This window comes from Lactuca sativa, chromosome 2, assembly GCF_002870075.4.
Source record: "Lactuca sativa cultivar Salinas chromosome 2, Lsat_Salinas_v11, whole genome shotgun sequence".
NCBI classification, from domain to species: Eukaryota; Viridiplantae; Streptophyta; class Magnoliopsida; order Asterales; family Asteraceae; genus Lactuca; species Lactuca sativa.
This window is the reverse complement of record NC_056624.2, coordinates 190,729,731-190,736,537: the sequence shown is the minus strand read 5'-3', so window position 1 is coordinate 190,736,537 and position 6,807 is coordinate 190,729,731.

The window sequence follows — 6,807 nt, the reverse complement described above, 5'->3', positions numbered from 1 at the left end:
TGTCTTTTGATGGCTGAGGTGTTTTTGCGATTTCTATAACCAAGTTATAGGCCGGTTACACAAGTTTTTCAAATTGGATTATTTGATCGAAATCTTTTATGATAAAGGATTCCTAAGCAAGAGAGTTTCGAGGCATATATCAGATCAAACATGTCTAATTAAATTTTTTATTAGCGATCTCGTAAATCTAGGAATTATATAGTTGAATATAATTGATAATCGATATCTACCGGGTTGAATTCGAATGGATGAGATAAAGGATACCTAACCATTTATTTGTTTTGCAATTTGGATCCTAGACTTTGATAATTAATGTTTTTGGAAACTAAAAGTGTATTAATTAATAAAGATTAAATATTAAAAATACTAAATGAATTTTGTTAAAAAAATTAGATGTAAATAATCCACTCTCATTACCGTGAATAGTCATTTTCTTTAATGACTTGAAAAACAAAAACATTCATTAAATACAACTTCAATTAATGGGTTCATGTATTGAGAGACAATCTTATGAGAGATGTGAAATTCTATACACTTAAAGGCCCTAGTCCTAAAAAAGTGCTTTGATCATTATACATGAACATGATACCTAAACAACTTGCTTGAGAAATATACATGAAAATGAAATTGTATACACTTAAAGGTCCTATGTGACAACTGGAAAAAGTCTAGAACAAACAAGGTCTAAGTGTCAACCGTGTACGAGTAAATTCACAACGTAACTTTGATGCAATAGAAGTTTGAAAACCAAAAGGGCATGGTTATATTAAGTTAAAATTTACATAATACTTAGAAAACCATGTTTGAATGAACCATTGAAAGTCACATAAAGTCAACAAGACACTAGGGAGTCAAAGGGGGTCAACAAAAATCCAATGGTTTTAACATAAAGGCATGTTCATGTGCCATGCCTTGAGTTTTCGGTTGTAAGGCCCCATACCTTTGTGATATCGGTTGTGTATGACCGAAACCCCCCTTCAAAGATCAACCACAAGACCGAAAACTCATGATAAAACCCCACTAAGGTCGAAGACTCCACATACTAGGACCGAAATCTCTTGCTTGAGGCCCATTAAGACCGAAATCATCATTTGTGAGAGTGCATAAGAGGATTTCGGTCATGCCTTGACCGAAATCACCTTCATTAGGACCGAAATCTCCATAAATATCTTGATATGGTGCCACTTGATTGGTTGAAATTACCTTACCAATGTGATGTTTCTCTTACCAATGTAAACATCAACTCACTGTCACCTCTTATCTTTTATCCTCCTATATAATACAAGAATTAGAGACCATTCTCAAAACCCATTCAGTTAAAACATTCACACTCTGAGTTTTCTCTCCATTCTGCAAACCTTCCAAGAACACCAACAAGTCATTCCTAGGAAGCCTTTTAATCAACATTGTTCCTTAGGATTATTATATTTACACATTAGTATGTGTTAAAACTCTTAGGATTTAATCATTTTCAAGTGTTCGTAGCTTGAAGATCAGCACTGTCACCTCGTTATCAAACCGCAAATTCATATAAGATGAGTTCATACCCCTACATTTTTACATCTTTTTCTATATTTTAAGGGGGGGGGGGGGGGGAATACAAGTGAAACACAGGAAAACTTGTGTTAAAATACAAACTGTTACTTATGTTTTCTTATATCTTATATACATTTTACGTGAAAATGATAAATACATACAATCACGTTACTACCAAACTTATAAACTTTTACATGCAAAGTTGTTAAAACGCAAAGATTTTCATTTCGACGGAACATACATTTACAAACTATAACAATTATAGCTCGTGGAATATTCATGCTATTTTTACGTTACATAAGCACTATGAAAGGGTAATACATACATTTACAAGAAAAGAGATTTTTCATACGTAAACCTGTTGATACAAATTTTGTGAGACATTTGGCTTCACCGTACTTTTAAGTACATAATTTAAGTCTTGTATTATAAACCAAAATCTCTGGTAGGGAGAGCGTGATACTTGTGTATAGATCTATACGGGACTGACAATCCCGCACCTAACCTATTAGCTACAGTTATACCAGCAGGTCTGGGTTGACAAATGTCATAACATTCCGACGCCTAAAGAACGTCGTCACAGGCCAACTAGTCGCTAGCATGGTTATAATAACTCACATGGGGTATTAACAATACATTTTGGTTTATGGGGCTAATGTACATTTAAAAGGTTTTATGCAAATTAAAACTACATATTGCAAAATTTAACTACATAAAACTTATACATTTCGGTGTTGGAACATTTTAAGACTACAATTCATTTTATGGAAAATGTTAGATTTTCTGCAAAATAAACACGATTACTTTACTCGGAAAGGCTTACACTCATACAAACTCTTATGAACTCACAAACTTAATTGTTGTCACTCTTTCAAAACTACTTGTATTCTCAGGAAATCACTAAAACAAGTAACCACCAGCTTTTGAGGACGGGACGCTAAGGCGTCAGTTAAAAGCTCATTTTTGTTATTATATTGTAATTTATTTGGAAACATATAACTCATGAAAAAATGTAAGCTTTTAAATTATATCTATGATGGTTGTCTTTGCTTTCTTTACTATTACTTAATTGTTATGATACTGTATATTACGTCATCCGCCCCCGAACGTTTCCGTCGTTATGGATTGGAGGTGTGACATCCTAGTCCTAAACAACTTCTATTTATGAGACTAGATATCTTAATAGAATTATAAAGTAAATATCAAATTTTTAATAAATAAAATTAAGCTCTATATGCAAGCAATTTTTACTTAAACTTGTTTTAAATCAACCTTACCTATGACATTGTTATCTTTAATCCACATATTCCAACTTCAGGGAAGGGATCTTTGAAGACAAATAATGTATTTTATTTTGCATATGCGAATATTATATATATATATATATATATATATATATATATATATATATATATATATATATATATATATATATAAGAGATTTCTAATGATATTTTCACCAAAGTGTAGTGAAAATAATTTATTAAGGCACTATACACTTTGGTGTATGATTTCCTTTTCTAATGAATGTCTAAGATTAAGCACAGGATACAAACCAATATAACCATCTAAAGCCTTAGAGATAATAAATGATGAACTAAAATTGATATAGTTTACTTTCTAATCGGTAGAAATATCCTCCTTTAACATTTTTGGGATCATACTTCAATCACTATTAATTGTATCTAGAATACAAGCACCTACTAATTACATATTTGTAGAATATTCTAAAAAGGAATTTAGATTATACAAACCTACCAAGAATAAGTTCTCTATTCATCTAAATGATGAGTCAATAGAAAGCACGATTATAATGACAAAGCAAGTGGGAGGCACATGGAAATTGAAGCAGCTCAAGAACCATAGCTTGATGTAACAATTGTTGGCATTAGTTTCAACAAGGAATTGTTGAAATTCAATAATACTTATTCACAAACACAAACCGTTCGCATCAATGGTAGAAATCATCTTTTACTTGAGAAATGTGGAATCTCTTGTTGATGAGTTCTTATTGATGGTTTCTGGCAAATTCAACAACTACCAATATGTTATATCAAATTTTAAATTTGATAAATGACTTAGAGCCATGAACATTGAGATGTAATCCATGTGTAATAATCAACTATGAGCTTGATTAATCTTCCTCTCTCTAGCAAGGCTAGAAGGAGTAAGAGATTCTTTTAGAAAGAATACATATATATGGATATCATACATGTTTAGCTAGGCTTGTTATAAATGGATTTTATCATACCCGTGTCATTGAATATGGCCCTTATCATACTTATGACATTGACTGTGATCAAACCTTTTCACAAGTAGCTATGAAAAGCTCAACAAGTATATTATTTACTATAACTTCATATTCTTAATATGAGATATAGCAAATAGATTTCAAGAAAGACCTCTTTTCTTAACAGACATCTATTTACTAGAAGACATCTATATATTTTAACATGGAGGTTTTTTTAATCCATGTTATCCTAAAAAAATGTGTAATGCTTAGGATCCACTTGTGGATATAAAAAAACCTTTCAAGGTTGGAATAGTCATTTTAATATGAAGATACAAGGTATGCTTTTATATCAAAATGAAAAGAACATGCGTGCTTAATAAGAACTAGTGGGAGGATAGTGATATTCCTAATCTTTTATGAATGAGACATACTTAATCATTTGAAATTACATTCCGACTATGCAAGGTCGTTACACCTTGACTCGAAAAATATTTCTAAAATGAAAGACTTAGGAGTGACAAGATAAATTCTTGGAATGTAAAGTCTATAGAGATAAATAAGATTTTGGGTTTTTATTCAAAATTAGTTTCAAAAACATGATTTTAGGCAACGAAAGACTTGATATTTTGAACAACATAAAACAAGTTTAAATCCACCAAGGATCATCTTGAAACTTGTAGAAATATTAAATCACCAACAAAATAAGAGACGAAGAAATAACAACCTTTGCAGTTCTTTGGGTCATCTTGGAAGGCTTGGAAGTTGATGAAGAATGATGAGCTTAAGAGACACTAACAATGACTCAATTTGATGTAGAATGCTCGTTCATTTGTATAAAACTCTCAATCTCTTAAGCTTGAAATTCATAACCAATATGAACTTCAAGAGAGTATAAGATATTCAAGTGTACTTCAAGAAATGACCAAAAATGAGAGAGAATGCATACCCCTATACATGTTATGGTTTTTAGTGGCGAGAGAAGCAAGCCTCAAAAAGTGTATATATTACACAAAGGGTCTTAAGCCTTTAAGAAAACCGATGCCCCTAAGACATAGTGTCCCCCATGATTGAAAGAACCCCTTTACTTTTGATTAACCTAATCAAAAGTCCATACCACCTTTCTTTCTCTCATTTTTCAGATTTTAGGATACAAAAAAGAAATCATGAATTTTATATTTTATAAACCAAGTTTATAAAATATAAAATTTAACTTTTTGGTAAAATAAAAAAGAATTTATCTAGTCCAAAATATTGTGCATGACTTATTAATTCATACCATATGAATTATGTAATCTTACTTGCTAATGAAAATTATTATTTCCTAGAAATAAATAATTTCCAATTTAATATAAGAGTTTATTGAATATTTACTAAAATAAATTTCTAATAAATAATCAATTGTATAAAGTTGTTGTTAGTGTGACTCATTAGTATCATATGTTAATTATCAATACCACTTTAATATGATTCTTGAGCGTATAAGATCCTTTAATCTCCTACTTACACGAGACTCATATTAGATTGACATAGACAGTGCTGAATGTCTAGCAAAATTTTACTGCCCCCAACAACATATGACTCTGTGCTATTCTATCAACTCCTAATTCCTAAAAAGCTCCAAGATACAATTGGTGTATAAGGTAAGTTTATCAGTTATCCCTTTATCACAGAAATCATGTTGCACATAAGATACGGATCGCGAAAAATCTAATTAGGTGTTCAACTTTAGGTAAGGTTCCTTATATATCTAACTCTCAACAAATAAGAGGAACAAGTACCATCTTGACTACATAAACCTCTTGCATAGTTCACACCATACTTGAAAATGGATTTTATAACTTCCCGGTTAAGGACCAGTGTTTGACCATATCTAAGAACAATACTCCCTATACTTAAGTCCCACTATGTATCTCAGGTGTTAAGGAGAAAACAATAGTATCTTTTAGTTAAGTATCATTCATGATAGCGGTCTATGAGATGATCTTGATGCTGGTCAGCTCAATACTAGTTCTCTGACAAGTACCTATGATACTTGGTTACAACCTATTGCCTATCTTCATCCGGTGAAAGTCAATCAATCCAATTCACATTAGTCTTATTTCATAATTTCTCCCACATTTATAACCGACTATGAACTTTTAGAATAATAAGATTATTCATGGATTAAACATGTTAGTATAGAACACAACACGTATCGATGTTATGATCATATCCCAGTATATCAAAACCTTATATAATAGTTGTTAAAATGTTCCGATTTCAATTTCCAAATCTAAATCGAAATCCCATTTCTAGAATAATAAAGTCTTATAGTTGAAGTGTGACCATTCATACTTAGATCAGAAGAAGGACATTATTAATGGGTTCAACTAAACTTAATTTGTGTGAATTCTGCGAATACTATTTATTTATTTATTAGAAACATTCTAAAGGCAAGATACCTCTCTTACGATATCTTCCAACAAGCGTAATTCATTATCGCAAGCCTCCTCGTTTCCTCCATTTAGTCAATTCGCTACGAGCCTTCACCATGACGTTACATTCACGGAAGCATGCATTCAGCGCATCGAGATGAGAATATAGATAGAGAAAATTTTAGACGCATAATCCTCTTTCTTACTTCGAAAAGTTACATGCCAGTTCTAATACCGTAATTAAACGTTTAGAAATCTGAACACATAAAATTTCCAGATCCGGTCGGCAATAGACCATAGATCCGATCATATAATGCATATCATAAATCATTTAGCACACAAAAGCATGTTAGGAATTTTCCCTAAATAAGCTAGTGCTTGTGTCTATTCAGGTGTATTACCTAAATTTTATTAGACACACTCCTCACAATCATTACTTAACATTCTAAGTTTAAGTCAATCTTACCGTTAGTAGGCCTCATTCACGAAGCCGATCTATAAGGGGTGTTTAAGGAAATTGCCTATAAAATGGTGATTGAATGGGTATCCACTCTTACCCACCGCACTCTTGACTAGTGGAGGGTCGTTAGCCGAACGGGTAGGATAGGACGAAACCTTCCATTA